Source organism: Taudactylus pleione, unplaced genomic scaffold (assembly GCF_031769625.1).
Source record: "Taudactylus pleione unplaced genomic scaffold, aTauple2 ptg000817l, whole genome shotgun sequence".
Classification (NCBI taxonomy): Eukaryota; Metazoa; Chordata; class Amphibia; order Anura; family Myobatrachidae; genus Taudactylus; species Taudactylus pleione.
Genome location: NW_028285219.1, coordinates 1,087,726 through 1,108,818, shown reverse-complemented (window position 1 = coordinate 1,108,818; position 21,093 = coordinate 1,087,726). Strand labels below are relative to the sequence as shown.

General features: G+C 48.0%; 1 long non-coding RNA gene across 3 annotated transcripts in view; it reads left to right on the top strand.

The window, feature by feature from the left end:
• The first annotated feature begins 471 nt into the window (after nucleotides 1–471).
• The window catches only part of LOC148474709 (uncharacterized), an 88,890-nt gene continuing 68,268 nt past the window's right edge, over nucleotides 472–21,093 (top strand). For 2 of the 3 annotated variants that reach the window (XR_015872854.1, XR_015872853.1), the window contains exons 1-2: nucleotides 472–682; nucleotides 13,021–13,116. This is a non-coding gene — a long non-coding RNA (uncharacterized LOC148474709). Of the gene's footprint in view, nucleotides 683–3,700; nucleotides 3,729–13,020; nucleotides 13,117–21,093 lie in introns of those variants that run through there. The other variant, XR_015872855.1, reaches the window with a different exon arrangement.

The following is a 21,093-nucleotide window of genomic DNA, read 5'->3' as shown; positions in this document are numbered from 1 at the left end:
GCAGCTCATCAAACCTGATGATGTTGCATGCAACCGCAGGAGTGTGCATATCGTGCATACACTCTGCACAATTTGTCATTCCGATTTGGCCAAATTGCAGCATAAGAACCCATGGGGCCCTGGGCAAAATACTGGTCAAGGCATAATCCGTTTTAGAAATATTCTGCATTACAATAAGCTCAAGACAGCGCAGCAAGTGCTGGGGGAAGCGCAGCCTGCATGTCCCTGTCCTGTAGTGCTGCTTACTGCGGCCATCTTACAGAATCTGGGCGAGCTGAGGGTCCTTACAGAAGCTTGTCAGGATCCTGAGCAGCAGGCTAGATGCCACAAGATGGCTGCCGCTTGCCTGATTCAGAGACAAGCTGCTGCTGGCCTTGGCCAAACAACTTGTATTTTTGCCCCCAGCCCCCCAGAACTGTAATTTGCACTAGCAGCCATACAGTGTAGTAACTAGAAAAGGAGAAATGCTGGGGAATGGAATCATTCTGGATAGTTCTGGCTGCCACGAGTTAGGACCCTGAGCAGCCAGCCTGATTCCTCAAAGTGTCAATCATCTTGGTCGGGAGCTCCTCCCTCCAAACAACCCGCCCACTGTTTGAACTAGTCTTCATGAGGAGAGGTCCTGTCCCAGCTTGTTTATCTGAAATTTGACAGAAGTAGACTCTAAAGAAGATTGAAAAATGTAAGTAGCCTATACAATCATTACTCTGGCTGCTGCTGCAGAATTTATCAGGTAGCCAAAATGAAAAATACAATATTTTTCCAACAGATTTTTGAGTCAGTTAATGTCTGATTTTCTTTTTTTAAATCAGCTTACCCCTCTGCTAGTCCTACTTAATTTGGGGGGAGGGGTGGGAGCTAATAATGTCTGCAGTAATGCTGGGTACGCCCTTGATGCAATAAGAATGCAGAACATGGGAGTTTTTACATTTCTCTACCAGAACTGCTCCATAAGGTAACAGACTGGTGTGTCTAAGGTAACAGACTGGTGTGCGTAAGGTAACAGACTGGTGTGCGTAAGGTAACAGACTGGTGTGCGTAAGGTAACAGACTGGTGTGCGTAAGGTAACAGACTGGTGTGCCTAAGGTAACAGACTGGTGTGCCTAAGGTAACAGACTGGTGTGCGTAAGGTAGCAGACTGGTGTGCGTAAGGTAACAGACTGGTGTGTCTAAGGTAACAGACTGGTGTGTCTAAGGTAACAGACTGGTGTGTCTAAGGTAACAGACTGGTGTGTCTAAGGTAACAGACTGGTGTGTCTAAGGTAACAGACTGGTGTGTCTAAGGTAACAGACTGGTGTGCGTAAGGTAACAGACTGGTGTGCGTAAGGTAACAGACTGGTGTGCGTAAGGTAACAGACTGGTGTGCGTAAGGTAACAGACTGGTGTGCGTAAGGTAACAGACTGGTGTGCGTAAGGTAACAGACTGGTGTGTCTAAGGTAACAGACTGGTGTGTCTAAGGTAACAGACTGGTGTGTGTAAGGTAACAGACTGGTGTGTCTAAGGTAACAGACTGGTGTGCGTAAGGTAACAGACTGGTGTGCGTAAGGTAACAGACTGGTGTGCGTAAGGTAACAGACTGGTGTGCGTAAGGTAACAGACTGGTGTGCCTAAGGTAACAGACTGGCGTGCCTAAGGTAACAGACTGGCGTGCCTAAGGTAACAGACTGGCGTGCCTAAGGTAACAGACTGGCGTGCCTAAGGTAACAGACTGGCGTGCCTAAGGTAACAGACTGGCGTGCCTAAGGTAACAGACTGGCGTGCCTAAGGTAACAGACTGGCGTGCCTAAGGTAACAGACTGGCGTGCCTAAGGTAACAGACTGGCGTGCCTAAGGTAACAGACTGGCGTGCCTAAGGTAACAGACTGGTGTGCCTAAGGTAACAGACTGGTGTGCCTGGGTAGCCAGTGTGGTCTCAGCTTGCAGCATGAGAATAGTGCATCCCTGGGATCTAGCAAAAAGTAATTGCCTGCATGGAACATAATAAAATACACTACTTGCCTACTTAGAAACCGGAAAAGACATTGGGAAGTGTATAGTTTATGTATAGGGTAGTGGTTCCCAAACCCGGTCCGCCATGCTCCCCAACAGTTCAGGTTTTAGAGATATCCATGGTTGAGCACAGGTGACTTAATTAGTACCTCAGTCAATTTGATTTAACCAGCTGTGCTCAACCATGGATATCAGTAAAACCTAAACTATTGGGGTACCTTCGAGGACCAATGTTTTGCAACCTCTGGCATAGGGCATTTTTTTATTCTGTCTCATCTATAGCGTAAGAGCAGTTGCAGATTTGACATAGGCTTCTATGAGAGTTTTCACAATGGGACAGTGACTCAATGATGTGTACTTTTTAAAAACTTTATATATTTTTTCCCTGTTTTTTTTTTAACTAAAGGCCAGATTTGGCTTTTTAGTGACCAACCCAATGTCTGTCTGCTTTCTGAGGGCTGACCCTTCTCCTGCGACCGGCCACCTTATTAAATGTGCCAGGGCTGATCAGTACCACCCCCACTTGCCCTCACAAAAGCGGCTTGGAAGTCAGGTGGAATAACAGATAAGAATTTACAGTGGCTGTAAAGTTCTCTCCCATACCCCACTCATATTTTTTACTTTTTTTTCTACCCTATAACTTAAACCTAACCTACCACTTTGTGCATTTCAATCTAACTTATCCCTGCAGCCTAATTATATATTTTTTTTTTCCCGTTCACTTTTACTTAAAGGATCATAATGTTGTCTGAGAATCATTTGATTGCTTGGAACGAGAGCAGTAATAATGAAGTGGGAGAAGTATTGAAGTACTGTATAGCAAGAGAGAAGCAACAAGCTGAGGCTAGCATTGAAGCAGAGTAGCGGAGAAATGTTAGGTATTGGGGAGCAGTGCCAGGGTAAAGCTGGGTACACACTGAGCGCACAGGACCCAGGTGATGTTGTCACAATGTGCAGACATATCGGATTCTGGGTACACATCAGAACGAAGGAACGATAACGCTTTCCGTCCTTCATAACATTGCATGGTGCCGCATAGTCAGGTTTGATGTGCAGCACATCAAACCTGACTATGTTTAATGCAACCGCGGGAGTGTGCATATCGTGCACACACTGCACAATTTGTCGTTCCGATTTGGCCAAATCGCAGCTTAAGAACCCATGGGGCCCTAGTCAAGATACTGGTAATGGCATAATCGGTTTTAAAAATATTCTGCATTACAATAAGCTCAAGACAGCGCAGCTTGTGCTGGGGGAAGCACCTCCTGCATGTCCCGGTCCTGTAGTGCTGCTGACTCTGGCCATCTTGCAGAATCTGGGCTGGCCAGGGTCCTGACAGAGGCTTGTCACAGGACCCTGAGCAGCAGGCTAGATGCCACAAGATGGCTGCCGCCTGCCTGATTCAGAGACAAGCTGCTGCTGGCCTTGGCCAAACAACTTGTATTATTGCCCCCAGCCCCCCAGAACTGTAATTTGCACTAGCAGCTATACAGTGTAGTAACTAGAAAAGGAGAAATGCTGGGGAATGGAATCTGGAGAGTTCTGGCTGCCAGGAATTAGGACCCTGAGCAGCCAGCCAGATTCCTCAGACAGTGTCAATCATTCTGGGCGGGAGCTCCTCCCTCCAAACAACCCACCCACTGTTTGCCCACAGAAAGTCTTCATGAGGAGAGGTCCTGTCCTAGCTTGTTTGTCTGAATTTTGATAGAAGTAGACTCTAAAGAAGATTGAAAAATGCAGCAGCAAGAGTAATGATTGTAGCCTATACAATCATTACTCTGGCTGCTGCTGCTGCAGAATTTATCAGACAGCCAAAATGAAAAATATAATATTATTTTTCCAACAGATTTTTGAGTCCGTTAATGCCTGATTAGTTTTAAATCAATTTACCCCTCTCAGTGTTCTCTCCAGGCTGTTTTCTGCGGGCGCATCGCCCGGCAGAAACAGCCTGCCGCCCGGCACTTTTCCCCGCTGACCTTCGCTGTGAAACACTGGCCTCTGAAGTAACGGAGGCTAAAGAAGCCTCCGATCACTTCAGAGGCCAGCGTTCCCAGTGATGGAGGAGCCTGACCAGCGCGCCTGCTGGATCTAGTTAGATCCAGTCAGCGAGCGGGAGAGCAGCCAGCAAGTAAAGGTAAGTACTGGGACCGGGACCAGTCTGGGGCACTGCATAAAGGGGCCAACTTGGAGGCACTGCATAAAGGGGCCAGCCCGGGGTCACTACTTCAGCCAGGGGGCACTGCTTAAGGGCAAAGCTAAACTACAGGGGGCAATGCATAAGGGGAAAACTACAGGGGGCACTGTATAAAGGGCACAAATACAGGGGGCACTGCATAATGGGCACTTTTGACTGAGCGCCAGTGGGGGAGTAGCCTAAGACATGTCGGGCTGGATTGTTCTGGGAGATATCCCTTTTCCCGGAGCGCGCATTGTTGCGAAGGCCCCCACCCAGCTACTTTTGGATGCCACCCGGCTGGAAAAAAATTCTGGGGAGAACACTGCCCTCTGCTAGTTCCACTTAATTTGGGGGGAGAGGCGAGAGCTAATAATCTATGCAGTAATGCTGGGTATGCACTTGGTGCAATAAGAATGCAGAACATGGGAGTGATGTGTACTGGCCAATATATTGGATCCTGGGTACACTTCAGAACAAGGTAATGAATGACTGAATACCTTGTTCCGTCCTTCATTACCTTCAAGGGGGCCGTTTGCAATATCGATAGCGTATGGAGCATGGGCAACCGGGCAATGACGCAAGCAGCCGTGGGAGAGCATATATTGGCCGATATGTTGTTCCGATTAGGCTGGAAACAATATATCGTGCCGACATCATCTCAGTGTGTACCCAGTTTAAGAGCAGTGGCAGATTGTCCATAGGCTTCTACGGCAGTTTCCACAATGGGACAGTGGCTTAATGATGGGCTGATCAGTACCATTCCCACACATCCCCACAAAAACTGCTAGAAGTCAGGTGGAATACATAATGGGTGAAGTCTGCTGAAATAACGGATGATGGAAAAAAATAAAATAAAATAACACACATTGATTAATTTTCATTACCAGTGAGTGCCTCCCTTCAGAGAGTCCAGGCCAGTGGGCTGGTACATAGGGCTCTATTTAACATGTTAATTATTGGGGTCCGAACGAACCCCGATAATTAATGTTCCTTCTCAACGCGAGTGCTGGAGCATTTCATCATTGCTCCAGCGCAGAGACAGCTGATACGAAAATCAGCTGTCTCCGACTTTTCTACTGCAGGGTCCATAGGGGGTCCACAGGGTTGACCTTGGGGTATAGCTGGATCTGGATCCACGGGCACCACGCAGTTAAAGCTTTGCTGCTCTCAGGATGCACTTGGGTCCGTCCTCCTCTATACCCTGCCCCCGAGCCACAGCACCTCAGTTTTAGTTGGTGCCCGGCCGGAGTCGGGTCACCATGGGCAGTGGGGCTGCATAAGCAGCCCCATAGCTTTATTTTTTATTCTTTTTAAAGAAGATTTTATTTATTTATTTTTACTATCTTCAGAGCGGCAGCATCAGACTGTCCATCTGGATGTCCACGCTGCCACTCCAACAGCCCCGCTGGCGCTGCAACGTCAGTACTGATCTGGGGATCGCAGCGGGACCCCGGAGTCAGTACTAGCGTGGCTCCGGGACCTCCCACTGACTGCTGCCGGACGCACGGGGCCAGGTAAGCCGCATGCAGCGCTTTGCGCTGTGCGCTGGGAAACAAATGCAGTCTTCAGCCGCCGGTCTCTGGGGACAGACTGGCGGTGCTAGTAGCGGCGGCGGGCTCCCCCTTCAAGGCATACCCCGCGTGACCGCTGGACCACCAGGGAATAATTGCTGGAAAGGAACCAGCGCGCCTGGGGTTAATTGCTAGCCAGGGGAGGCAGCCTTCCCTGGTTTAGCGGCACCTCCCCTCAGCCCAGTGCGCCTTCTCTCATGCGTGCTGGCGTCGCTGGGCTGTTCCTCTTGTGGCCACTCCTCCTCAGAGCTCTCCGACGGACATCTACTCAGTGGCAACGCAGATCTCCCATGCGGTGCGTGGACCGGTCCCCCTGCGTACCTCTCCCCTGCAGAAGGATTGTGTTCGCATTGCTATAGCCCTCCCAGACACTGAATCTGGGAGGTTGATTGTAGCGAAAGGTGCAGTGAGTATAACTTCCTGCATGGTATGTGACTTTTGCTAGTGCTGCTTTCTGTGCTAATTTTTAGCTGACTGTCATCTACCTATCCCTTTCCTTCTCCTACGGCCCGCAGGTGCGTGGGGGAGGGGTGTTCTTTCTGTGTACCTCACTTATATAGATCTACGTATTTGTGAGGTCCATCACATACAGTGGTGTGCTACACAGTACCATATTGTGGGCTGTTTGTGTTGCATACTTGGGAGTGCGCGGGTGTTATACGCCTCACCTCTTTACGGTGATACACTTTTATTGCAAAGTTATTGTGTCATGTCTGATGAGGAGAATGAGCACTCCGTGGCTCCTGTGTTGTTTTCCTGCCGGCGCTGTTCGGCAGGTGTTGATGGGGTGGATTTGTCTCAGGACGGTCTGTGCGGGCGGTGCCAGCTGGTACCTGGTCCCTCTAAACCCCCGGTGGCGCAGGATCCTCCTTGGGCGATGTTTGCACAAGTGCTGGTGTCTATCGCGGACCGGCTTGCGGTCCCTTCTAGGGCGTTGCCTCAGCCTACCATCCCCCGTTCCCCGGGTGTTACGCTTCTGGTGCAGTCTCCTCCCGGGTCTCAGACTGTGGGTCCTTATGTGGGATTGCCTGTGTATGTGCAGTCTCCCACGGTGACACAGCAGTCAATGGTACCCTTTCAGGGGTATCCTCAGGCCGTACCCCCTCCCTGGGTGGATGTCCTCTCCAGCTCTGTTCAGAGCCTGGCAGCCTCGTCATCGGCTTTTCAGTCGATGTTACACAGTGATTTGCCCCCAAAGGCGTCCAAGTGACCCGTTCTGGCTTCACTGGCGGCGCAGTTCACGGACATGGACGTGTCTTCGGATGACAGTGAGGTCCATGAGGACTCTGACTCGGATGCCGGGTCCCAGGCGGTGGAGACTAAGTCCTCCATTAATGTGCCGGCATTGGTTAGGGCGGTGCGGGCCTTCCTTCATATAGAGGAGGATGCGCTGACTCCCAGGTCGAAGTATCCTAATTTTAAAAAGCCAAAGTAGCTTCGACTGTTTTTTCCCCTGTCCGACCAGTTGACTGATCATATGGCGGGGACCTGGCAGTTGCCCAGCAAGAGATTCCAACCGCAGAAACGGTTGGCATCCAACTATCCTGTTCCTGAGGCTCATTGCAGGAAATGGGAAACTCTGCTTGCGGTGGATTCCCATGTCACCCGCTTAATTAAAAGCGCCATGTTGCCTTTACCGTCTATCTCCTCCCTGAAGGATCCCACGGGCAGGAAAGTGGAGACTTGTTTAAAGTCTATCTACTCTCTCTCTGGGGCTGTGGCCTGTCCGTCCATGGCCATCTCTTGGGTGGCTAAGGCCATCGAGAGCTGGGCCAACGCTTTGGAGGCTACCTTTCCGGATGATGATCCGGATATCCAGAGAGCATTGATAGGACAAATGAGAGATGCGGCTTCCTACATTGGGAAAGCATCGTTGGATGCAAGCCTGCTGACCTCTAAGGTGTCGGCTGCAGCTGTGTCAGCGCGTCGGTCCTTGTGGCTGCGGTCCTGGAGAGCTGACGCAGACTCCAAAAAGGGCCTGGAGGCTTTACCTTTTAATGGAGAGTTGCTTTTTGGTCCAGACTTGGACAAAATAGTGGATACTCTGGCTAAGTCTAAATCAGCCTTCCTCCCGTCGGCTTCAGCACCTGCCAAAGTACGGAGCTCCGCTTTCGGGTTCAGGGCAAGGCCAAAGGTCAGTCCTTCCCGAGGCAGTCGGCGACCAAGACCGCCTCTAAGCCCAAGAAGCAGGCCTGGAGTGCCAGGCGCCCTTCTTCCAAGCAGGAAGATAAACCTTCTGCCTGATGGGACGGGCCTCCCTCTGGGGGACCCCAGAGTGGGAGGCCGACTTCTTCAATTTGCCCAGTGCTGGCACAATACCACCAAGGATGCCTGGGTTTGAGAAGTGGTCTCCCAGGGGTACGCCCTGTCTTTTCGGCACAGACCGCCCCACCAGTTTTTCTGCACGAGTCCTTCTCAGGACAAAACCAAGGCTTTACAGATTCAGGAGGCTATAGAGTCCTTGCTGAAAGCAGGGGTCCTTGTTCCCGTTCCTCAATCACAACGAGGGACGGGGTACTATTCTACTCTGTTTCTGGTGCAAAAACCCAATGGCTCTCATCAATGGTTCTCTCAATTTGAAGTCTCTGAACAAATTCCTCAGAGTTCCCAAATTCAGGATGGAAACATTACGTTCCATCATTCTGGCGATGGAACCTGGGGATTACATGGTGTCCCTGGATATCCAGGACGCCTACCTCCATGTTCCGATAGCACCTTCGCACCAGCGGTATCTGAGGTTCGCTATCCTTCAGCATCATTATCCGTTCTGGGCGCTACCCTTTGGCCTCTCCACGGCACCGAGGGTATTCACAAAGATTATGGCAGTCATGGCCGCACATCTTCGGAACCAGAATGTACGGCTGCTGCCGTATCTGGACGACCTCCTGTTGCTGGCGAGCTCCCCGGAGGTACTGCTTCAACATCTCCACCTGACGATCACTTGCCTGCAAGCACACGGGTGGTTAATATATTGGAGAAAGTCCTCCCTGATTCCATCACAGCGGATGGTTCATTTGGGAGCCCTGCTGGAATCTTGTCAGCAAAGGATCTTCCTGACTGCGGAGAAGGTCTCCTCCCTACAGCTGCGGATACACAGTTGCCTGAGCAGTTGCCGCCTGTCGGTCCATTCGGCTATGAGAGTTCTGGGGTCCATGGTGTCGACATTCGACATGGTGGAATTTGCCCAGTTCCATTCACGGCCCCTGCAGGGGCTGATTCTATCGGAATGGAACCGGTTACCTCACTGGATCAGCTCTCAGATGCTGGTGTTGTCCCCGGAGGTTCGGCAGTCTTTGGCTTGGTGGCTTCAGACAGCTCATCTGGTCGAGGGGCGCCCCGTTTGGATCCCGGACTGGGTCCTGATCACGACGGATGCCAGTCTCTGGGGTTGGGGGGCAGTGACCGGCTCGTTGTCACTTCAGGGTCGTTGGTCTGCGGAAGAAGCTCTTCTCCCCATCAACATCCTGGAACTGCGGGCGGTATACAGGGCCCTGCAGTCGTCACGGAAGGGTGGTTCAGGTGCAGTCCGACAACGCCACCACAGTGGCTTATATCAACCACCAAGGAGGAACTCTCAGTCGGGCTGCGATGACGGAGGTGTCTCGCATTTTGCTTGGGCGGAGTGCCACATTCCAGCGATCTCGGTGGTCTTCATCCCCGGAGTCCTCAATTTGGAGGAGGACTTCCTGAGCCGTCACGACGTGCATCCCGGGGAATGGTCGCTTCACCCAGAGGTGTTTCAGCTACTCGTGGACAGATGGGGGCTGCCGGAGCTGGACTTGATGGCCTCCTGTCACAATCACAAGTTGATCGTTTACGGGTCAAGGACAAGAGACGCAGGCGCATGTCTGGTAGACGCGCTGTCAGTGAAATGGACGTTTCACCTGGCGTATCTGTTTCCGCCGATATCCCTGCTTCCTCGGGTCCTGCGGAAATTCAAGCAGGACGGCGGCACGCTCGTGCTGGTGACTTCGGCGTGGCCCAGATGTCCTTGGTACTCCGATCTGAGGAGCGTCTCCATCGACGCTCCGTACCTTCTTCCTCAGCGTCAGGACCTATTGTCTCAAGGGCCCTGCCTTTACCCGGATCTGCGTCAGCTGTCTGACGGCGTGGCTCTTGAGACAGCCGTCTTGAGGTCTCGGGGGTTCTCGGGTTCGGTTATTAGTACCATGCTCAGGGCACGCAAGCCTGCTTCTGCACGGATTTACCACAGGGTGTGGCGCACTTTCAGTGGTGTGAGTCCAGAAGCTATGATCCGAGTTTCTAGGATCTTGGAATTTCTTCAATCAGGTTTGGACCTCGGCTTACGCCTTGCCTCTCTGAAGATTCATGTGTCCACTTTGTCCGTGTGGTTCCAACGACTGATTGCTACACTGCCAGATGTTCACACCTTTTTCCAAGGTGTTCTCCGAATCCAGCCTCCCTTCGTGCCTCCTGTGGCTCCTTGGGACTTGGCGGTGGTTCTACGGGTCCTGCAGGGTCCTCCTTTTGAGCTTCTTGAGTCGGTGGAACTCAAGTGTTTGACGTTTAAGACCGTTTTTCTCCTGGCAATTGCTTCTGCCAGGAGGGTGTCTGAAGTGGGGGCGCTTTCCTGTCGCTTTCCTTTTCTGATTTTTCACCAGGACAGAGCGGTGCTCCGCACTCGTCCTGAGTTTTTACCTAAAGTGGTTTCGAAGTTCCACATCAATCAGGAACTTGCTGTGCCAGCTTTTCAGTCACCTGATCTGATCTTTCCGCTGGTGAGGCTTCCTTAGATGTAGTCCGGGCGCTTAGAATCTATGTGGACCGGACTGCTTCTGTTTGGAAGTCTGATTCATTGTTTATCCTCTTTGGTTTTCACAGGAGGGGTTAGCCTGCCAACAAACAAACGTTAGCCCGTTGGCTTTGTTCCGTTATTTGTGAGGCTTATGCACAGGAGGGTTTACCTGTGCCAACCTCGGTTAAGGCTCAATCCATTCGTTCTGTGGGTCCCTCTTGGGCTGCTAGACGTGGCGCCTCTGCTGTTCAGCTGTTTAAGGCGGCGACTTGGTCTTCCATTCAGACGTTTTTGAGGTTCTATGCGTTTGACACAATCGCCTCTCAGGATGCATCCTTTGGGCGCCGGGTTCTCCTTTCAGCATAGGAGCGTCCCCACCCTTAGTTGAACTGCTTTGGGACATCCCCAAGGTCATCCCTGTGGACCCTGAAGTAGAAAACAAGAGATATGGTAAGAACTTACCTTTTGTTATCTCTGTTTCTACGAAGTCCATAGGGTCTACAGGGCACCCACCCTGACGAACCTGGCTTCATATGGGCTGTGTGGCTGATCACTGGTTTTCCGTCTCCCATTTCTGTGAGTATGGTTTCCTGTGTGTTCCAGTCTTCCTTCTCTCTGTTTAGTCTCCTCCTCCGGCCTTGGCTGCTTACCAACTGAGGTGCTGTGGCTCGGGGGCGGGGTATAGAGGAGGACGGACCCAAGTGCATCCTGAGAGCAGCAAAGCTTTAACTGCGTGGTGCCCGTGGATCCAGATCCAGCTATACCCCAAGGTCAACCCTTTGGACCCTATGGACTTCGTAGAAACAGAGATAACAAAGGTAAGTTCTTACCATATCTCTTGTTTTTTCACTGTACCTTCCGGAGCAGTGAATCTTTTCCTTTCGGAGAAGTGAGACAAGTGCTCATGCGTGACCTACAGATCACGCATGCGCACAAGAGTCCCGACGTTCGGTGGAAGGAGCTGGACAGGGGCGGAGGAATCCCAAAGGATCCCTTTTCGCGGCCTGGGACTCCTTCCCATAGGAAAGGAGCGAGTAGTGGAAGCAGTCGCCATCTGAAGATGGCGAATGCTCCTGCAATCAAGCTCTGAAAATTTTGTATTTTGAGAGCCTGATGAATTCTGTCCCAATACTAGTGTATGGGGACAGCGGGCCATTCCAGTAAGCAGGAGATATGTGATATGTCCTGCTTTTTACCCTTTTGCTGAGTGGCCCGAAAAATTAATTTTTATAATTGCAGGTGAAAATTTTAGTTTTCACCTGCTTTTGTAGAAAAGAAGTGATTGATGATGAATAGGACCCATAGTCCCGCTACCTCCCTCATCCATCACCTGGGCCCACGGCCCCTCAGCATTGCACTGCAGCCCTTAAGTACCTGCTCAGTACTGCAGTCCAGCACATCACAGCCGAAGTCCAGCACAGCAGGCTACTCTGTGTAAGTATCTCACTCACCGAGTCACTACATCGCTGTGCGTGTACACCTGGAAGAGACCAGCACTGCTCAGGCCAGGCTACGGGGATGCAGCGCAGGGGGTGTGGGTCCAGGCATCCACTGCTCTGTGCCCACTGTGGCGTGGCACACTTGTGCACTCGCTCCACTGGAACAGGCCTTGAGCCAGCCCTAGTGGTGGCAGGAGAGAGCTGGGCCCCCTAGGACCACCGTGTGCCCGCCTGTATCGCCTTGTCAGTAATCTGGCTCTGAAGGGAGTAATAGGGAAATGGCTCATTTATCAGTTAGGTTAGCAATAGTAGGAAAACCGCAGAACAAACATGAGAATTACCAGGCTAGTAAATGTTCCAGTAGAAAATATATGCTTTTTTAAATTAATAATTACATTTTGGTCAGTTACTAAGAAGAAATTATCTGCATATGGGGACAATGACTGAACTCCACTACTACCCAAAGTGCTTGACACTCATTTTAATGAACTGGTCTTGTTTTCTAGTACCCACATTTAACTATAAACTATCATTTTATACTATATCATATGTTAGAAGGCCTGTGCCGTCTTCAGCTTAAGGGGTCTATTTACTAAGCAGTGTTAGGAGACAGAGTGAAAAGTTATAAGGTGCCAGCCAATCAGCTCCCATCTGTCATCTCACAGGCTGTGTTTGAAAAATGACAGTTAAGAGCTTCATCAGCCAAGCTTAATGTGCAACGGAGGCAAATACCTTTTTTTTTTTTTTCTGGCTCAACAAGAGAAGTATAGCATAAATATTATTTTAATAGTATAAATAGCTAGGTTTGCTACTATTTTGGTTCCAAATGATCTAAAGCGCTTTTGCTGGAACAAAAAAACTATGGGTGATAGAATAATTCGGAAACCTTATTTGAATTCAGAGTGGAAATGTATATCAGAATCAGGTATTTTTTATTGCGTGGGACAGAATCTTTGTTAACCAGTGTTATTTAATGGTGAGTGTGAGCTTTCAGTTTATTGGTGGGGTAATGATCTGGGGGTTTTTTTGTTTTTTTTTGATCTACCGATTCCGTATGAATATGACATATTATTCCTAAATCAACAGGTGGCATCCATACCGCATAATCTCCTATATGCTTAATGAATACCGGCTCAAGACACTGTCTGCCCAGGAAAGCTCAATTTCTTCAGAGACCACCATGTAAGTAAGAAAAGCCACCCAAGCACAGGGGATACATAGGGTTTGCCCAAAAAAAGTGACTCACTTGTTTGAGGGGACCACAAGGAGGCAGAACAATAACTTAGACTGACATTGATGGAATAAATCATTTATTATTTTTAAGTTATCTAACATTATAGTCTCAGCTGGTGTCAGGACTGTTAAAAAGCATGTAAAATTTATTTCACACTATCATAATCCCAGAAGCTACGAGGGCCTAAGCGGCCCACAGGTTTTGGCGATGAGTTCCACCACCTCTCCAGGGCCACTTTAAGCTCTGCACGACATGGTATTTAATTTCTACACTGGTCAGAAAAAAACAAAAACCAGCACAGCATTCTTCATGCCCAGGCAGGTCCCTCATAGGGACGAGGCATAGGAGTACATTGGTGGTGGACATGGGAGAGAGGGTGAAGGCAGACATAACAAGTGGGGAATGGTGGTGTAGCATATGTGGCAAGGGGAGAGTATGAAATGCAATTGTAAATGTATGAGGGAACCGTGAGTTACACAGGGAGTAAAAGACGTGGGGAAGTAGAGGGAATCCTGCTCTTGCCATCTGTCCTGGGCCCCAGGATACCTGATGGCGGCTCAATTTTCCTTTATACAGCAATGGTTATAAAGTATGACTCTTTGCAGCTAGCAGAGTTAATCTGCAGCCCAGTTGGAAATGGCTATGTGCTCTGGCACAAAAGAGAAAAATAACACAAGGGTCAATTAACAGGGATGTTGCTCACATCTGTATCACTATCTAAGCTTGAGGGAAGCAGAGCTGCAGGTGTCTCACACTGCCAAGCTTATTAGCAAGACCTTGCTGTGAGAAATAGTTAACGCTGGTATTATTGATGTCTTGCAGTTTAATACAAAAGACAAGATTGTGCTGGCCCCAGCTGATAATGGAGAGGTGGGAGGTGCAGGATTTGTCTAATATTTTCTGTTTCTGCATTGGTTGATCTTGTGGTTTCTCCTTAATCTCCCTCTTCTATTTTAAATATTGTATATGAAAGCAGCTTCTAAACAATCCCAGCAGGTCTCTTTTTTTTCACCCATCTTTAATCTAGCTGCAGTGTCATCTACAATGTGTATTAAAAGCAGAGAACCCCTGGTGAGGGAAAGCGGTAAGAATGTCTTTCCCTAATAATTGCCATTCTTCAACTAGCAATGCTGCACAGCATCAGATCTTGCTTTGCATTACAATTTGTCATGTGCTTAGTGCACATTCTGGCGCCCATCTCCCCCAACAAAGAACATAATCATTGTATGTTTGTGTATTTATTTATCATAGTCTGTTTAGTGCACTGTAAGAATTTGTAGATAAAGCATGGAAGCAAATGCGCGCAGCCTCTAGAGATGTGTTTTCCATGTGTTGCGTGTTTACCAAAATAATCTATTGTATAGGTGATTAACAATACGTGCAGGAGTCTCCTGGGAGCACAGGTTACCTTCTCGCGTCCCACCCACTTCCTAGTGCAATGAGTACGATGAGCTCATCTCTCTCTGTGTGATACCATGATTGAGCCATCAGGATGCGTAGGCCCAACCTGAGGTCGGAGCTTACGCAAAACAAGAAAAGTCGTCTTTTCTGACCAATGATAACAAGCCGGCGGGGACTTCGTGTTGGAAATGATGTTGTGCAGGTGTAGCTATTGCAGAGATATAAGGCACATACCAGCTGATGAATCAAACTATGAACAACCCCATTACTTAACCAGTGGTGTTGGTTTAGAGATGGCAGGCACAGTCGTACTCTCTGCTACATGCACTCTGTTAATAGAGAGCAGGGTTTGATACAGCTCACCAGCCGGATCTCTCATAGGAGACAAACGTCTCCCACCATGTAACTCTTTAACAGTACAGACAAGATGGTCCCTGCATATGCTCAGTAGTCAGTTCGGCGGCCATTTGTGATAGGGCATGAAGCCTCCCTCGAAAACAGGCAGACTGGACTCTGCGCAGTAGCGCACTTCTCTTTCAACACTTCGCAGGGACAAGATTGCTAAATAGACTCGCAAGAGCTAAATAGTGAAAGCAACAGAGATGGCCATCAGATGAACATCTGTGGCATGAGACCATTAACTGATGTCCTTGCAGAGGGAAACTGGCAGGTGACAGGCCAATCAATTGAGGGAGTGCGGCTTAGTGGCATTCCCAGTGGGTAAGGCTAATCTCTGTGCCCCTATTGACAGTTTAGGGCCGTTTGGGGGAGGTAACAGGGTGAGCCACCAAAAATGCAGACGTAAGTCTCTTTGGGACATGTCGCTGCCTGCGTCTGTGATCCCGTACATACAAAACATGACTGTAGTGTCTCAGTTCAGGAGGCCATTCTGCGCAACCATAGGGTTACTCAGGAGGCCGATTATCAAAGGATCTGCGTATGCAGCTGTGCACGAGTGCGGAGTTACTTGAAGTTGCGGTGGTGCCTGTGGGCGTCTCAATACAAATTCCAGCATCTGTGACAGCATATTTTTGCATATACTCTGTGTACAAAATCGCACCAGCGACCAGAGCCGACACTACCATTAAGCAGCTTTGGGCAGCTGCCAAGGGTGCCGGCACCTGGGGAGCACCGCTGGTTCTGCCCATTCCGAAAATGGAGGATGTCTTTGAAATTATGGTGTCAGCGGCTGCGGGCCGCGACTATCCCAAACACTGTTCAGCTGCTCCAGGCTAGCCAGAGCGCTGATGCAGTCTGACTATGATAGTAAGCGCAGTGTCCATTTTCATCCCCTGCTCTCTCCTATGGACCTCACCTTCCTCCATCCCAGCACACATAGGGAAGCTCCGCCTCCAGCTCACAGACAGGAGACAAGGGAGCTGCATGCTGCTGAGGGAAAGTAATCTGCTGGGAATCTTTATAATGGTGTCTACACTGCCAGGTGGTAAGTGCTGTATTATTATCATTAGTGCTAGTAGCCTGCTACACTACACTAAGGGGCCCATTTATCAATAACCTACCCTCCAACATGACCCGTTCCATTAGGTGCAAATTGCTCTGCTCCTGGACTTCTTATGTAATTTATGATTGCAGTCACATGTCCTGAACTAGGTGTGGAGTTTGTATATTCTCCCTGTGCTTGCGTGGGTTTCCTCCTGGTACTCCGGTTTCCTCCCACACTCCAAAAATATACTGGTAGGTTAATTGGCTCCCAATATATATTAACCCTAGTGTGTATGTGTGTGCGCATGTGATAGGGAATATAGAGTGTAAGCTCCACTGGGGCAGGGACTGATGTGAATGGTAAGATTACTCTGTAAAGCGCTGCGGAATATGTGTGCGCTATATAAATAACTGGTGGTAATAATTGATGAGACAGGTGTTTCAGCACAGGTGGCTGCAATCGTAAATTAGTCCAGTAGCAAAGCATTGTGTACCTAATGGAATGGGTCATGTTGGAGGGTCTGCAATAATTACATAATCAATGCGATCTGGGTGCGATATTCGTGCTAAAAATCGCATTTCAATATGTGATACCACCCGAATGTATTAAATAGCACATGCAGGGACTCAGAAAGGAGCCCATCCCTGCGTTGTGTTCGGTGTGAAGTGAGGACAAAAGCGATCTCTTAACTCCTTTATCGGGACTCCTGTGCATGCGCAGTCTACTGACCACGACTGTATTCCCTGTGAATTTTGGAACTGTAGCCTAGAGGTTGCAGTGGCTTATGCCTTCTCCAGATAGTGTTAGCTGTAGACGCCAAACTCCTGAATGTGAAGGTAAATCTGACCACTTCGGAACCCCCATAGAAACCTGTGGGGGTTGCAGCTGCAGTCTGCTATAGAGGGACTGGAGCAGATATTGGAGATATCTACTGCGATCCCCCCATAGTATATCTGGGGGATACTTCATATTTGTGGGTACCCCCTGAAAATACCCAAATATGCTGCACATATTTAATGATAAATAGGCCCCTATGGGCCTGATTCTTAATGCTAATATCGGTACAAGCCCGTCCGTGGTATGTACAGTAGCTGTGCATCTGAATGTGTGACACCCACTTTGAGGATTTTTAGACGCAGAAATCCGGCTTGGTGTGTCTTTAGTCGTACCATGGAAACTAGCAGCAGTCCCATGCTAGGTGCAGATTCTCCATCAGAGTAAGGCCTCCATTGTGAGCAATACAGCGTCTGAGTTCACAACCAGTTCTGCAACACTCCCATAAGACACACCATCTCCGTGCTTCTGAATAGCCACCTCTGAGTCGCCACCCAGGAACACCAGGCACATTTCCAATACATTTCACACATGGTGTGCCTCAATCAGTACTGCTACTCTGTGCTTACACCCAATTTAATGCATGCGCCACAAGAATTTTTAGAGATTTTTGCGCACGCAATAGGAAAAAAAAAAAATCAATGATACTGGAAGTCTTGCACTTGGGTGATCTACTAGGTACACACCCTGTTGATCAAGACGCAGAGCTCGCACAGGAGACTGGCACTAGGAAATTGTACTTGGATGACGCAGAACTGGCACAGGAGAATGGCACCAGGAGATGGTACTCGGATGACGTACTAAATACACACACACACACACACACACCTAGTATACACTAGGTAGCAGTCCATTGGAGGATAGTGTCAGCTGACCGCAACCAATGCTACCGTTGGGTAAAGGGCTAATCATGACTGTAACCGCAGGAACCAAATCACGGAGTGAGCACATGGATGTCCTAGCACAGTGGCAAACGCACGGTTTCTAAAGGGGGGTTTCCAAATGTTTGATTTTAGAGCGAGTGTGGCCAGTCCATGAAGAGGGCAGAATTAGTACTTATCCAGCTTTAATATGCGTCATACAATGTGTATTGTGTGTCATAATTCCAGCATATACAGGATCACAGTAAGTCATTTAATGCAGCAGTAGGGCCATCCTTCCTGAGCTGAATGTTTTTATTTTAGATGTGGGCACCATTCCAGAGCATTGAAGCAAGTCCGTGAGCCTGGAGGAGCAGCAGAAGAACCTAGCACTGCCCTGGACATATATGTACATATTGGGCTCTATAGCAGTGCATCCCTAACAGTGCATGTTTTCCAGATCTCCTACTTGGTGCACAGGTTATTTATTACTGGCTGATATATATTAAAAGATCCACAGGTGGTGCTAATTATTTCATTTGTGACACTGAGAAGAACATGCAGCACTAGTAAAATTCTATGATATTACTATTTCTACTGTGGTCATGGTATGTGCTGGGGAGGGGGGTTTCCAGGCAGACGGAAACCCCCCCCTGCCTTTGCCTATGCTAGCCGACCCCAGGTATAATCCTCAGCGCGTCACTTGCCACCGTAACAGGCGTCTGACCACTCGAGAGGTCATGGGAAGCTGAGGGGAGTAACGGCCGATCCTAGGTTGCAACCTGACAGGCTGCTTTTGCAGTCGGAAACGAGATCCACAGCAATTATCTGATGCTGTCCCCTTTAGATACATCCAGGGGTTACTTAACATTTGCAGGTAGCCCACAAAAACTTGTATTCATAATATCTCCTCAATTACTTATGCAATGAATATACTCCATAATTTAAGTTTACAATTTTAGTTGAACTATTTTATTTTCACCTAAAAATATGAATGATGAATAGTCCCCTAAAGCACTAAGTTTTATATTCTGTCTTGCTTTTAAAACCAAGCTTAGTGACTGGCAATTAAAATATATAGTACTGTATAATAGTATTGTTGCAAGATATATTGATTTATTTTTTATTTTATTTTTTGGCTAGGCTTACTAAAGTGTATGTTTAATTGTTAATCAGATGTTTGTTATATACCATAGACATGCATGTTTTCAGAATAATTTTTAAACCTTATTCAAAGTCAGACGTATTTGTTGCTTTTTGCAGCTGTAAGTTGCATTTTGTAGCATGAATGCGTGTCTTAATTTATTGCAGCCGCAAGTCTGACTTCTGACTATGTACAGCAAGGTGGCTGGGATGGGGGCTAGAGTCGACATGTATGTGTGTATGTAAGTGGAGGTTGTTGAGAGGAGCAGGAGCGCCCTTGTGTAGTTTTGCCTAGGGCACCTATAAATCTTGCACAGGCCTTGGCAGCGACTGCAGTGACGTACTTAATTGGTACAAGTAGGCCAGAAATCCATCAGTACAGAACAAAGTGTTTTTTCTTGAAGGCACGTAGACTATAATATCAGTGAGGATAATGCTTTTTAATTGGTTAAAATTAAAATATATAGAAAACGGGCCTCAGACTGCACACCCTGAAAAAAAAAAAAAAAAAAAAATATATATATATATTATAATTTGGTGGTGCTACCTGTGCACCCCTACTACATTGGTATAGAGCATGGAGTCTGGCATTGTAATATGCCCATCAGTCAGAGGCACAATATAGGTAAGTCCTGCAAATACTTAGACTGTGTAGTGCAGCTTTGGTTCATTTTTGGGGTGTGGGTCCTCCTGGGTTGCTTTGGTTGATCTGCCTCAGTGCACCGCAGTAGAACACATTTTTCCTTCAACACATTTTAACACTTCACTGGCTGTATTTTATATATGTATTCACGTTTTTATTCTTTATATGCAGCTGCTCTTAATTATTTCCTTTACACTTCACTTTTCTTATTATAGTGGTGCTTTGGGGTGGCTTAGCTGGGCTAGTTTGGGGGTGTCCTGCGCTCTGGATTTGGACCCTAGTATGTTAGGAACCTACCCTACAGAGCTTACCCGGATGTGGTGGGTAGGCCCATAACCTTTGCCGAGATTATGACAAAAACCTCTATTTACTGCAAAGATGTATGTATTTATATATAATCAGTTAATTTTTAGTTGTGCACTTGTTTTTCTTTTTGTGGTTAAAATTATTATGATAGGTGTACAGTAAATCTCCACTTTTTACTTTTGGCAAATATTAAACTGGTAAATATGTTTCAGATATGGTTTTGGAGTAGGCCTCCCATTTAATTCTGCGGAGCAGTGCCAAACAAGAGTTTAATCAGGTTTTGTAGCGATGGGGAACAAAGGGAAAAAAATAAGTGCTACCTGGGGGGGGATTTTGGGTGCATGGCTACATAATTATGCTGGTGGGGCTATGTCATGGTGGGCGTGGACATGCCCTCCAGAGCCATTTCATTGCTGCATGCATTGCAGGCACCTACGTCCACCTTACTGCACTATAATGCACCCAGTAGGTCACATTATCCCACACTGTACCCCCTCTCCCATTAGGTCACACTACGCCATGTTGTAGTGTCCCCAGTAGGTCACATTATGCTACACTGTAGTTCCCTCCCGTGGTTTACAATATACCATACTGTTGTGCCCCAGTAGTTCACATTATGCCACAATTAAGTGCCCCCAGAAATTCACATTGTGCCACTTTGTAGTGCCCCCCAGTAGGTAAAATTATGCTACAATTTAGTGTTCCCAATAATTCACATTATACCACATTGTAATGCTCCCAGAAATTCATATTATGCCATATTGTAGTGGTCACATTGTCACATAGTAGTTTCCCCAGTAGTTTACATTATGCCACACTGTAGTGCCCCCCTAGTAGGTAAGATTATGCCACAATTTAATGCTCCCATCAATTCACATTATTCCACAATGTAGTGTACCCAGTAGGTCACATTTGGCCACAATTTATTGCTCCCAATAATCTTTTGTATATCACTCTGTAATGCTCCCAGAAATTCACTTTATGCCACATTGCAGTGCCCTCATGAGGTCACATTATGCCACATTGTAGTGGCCCCATAAGGTCACTTTATGCCATGCTGTAGTGCCTCAGTAGGTCAGATTATAACAATTTTTTACTCAAAATAATTCACAGTAAGTCTACATTGTTCCACGCTGTAATGCATCAGTAGGTCAGATTATACCAAAATTTAGTGCTCCCAATAATTCACAGTATGCCACACTAATGCTCACAGAAATTCACATTATCTCGTATTTAGTGCCCTCGTGAGGTCACATTATGCCACATTGTAGTGCCCCACTAGGTCACATTATGC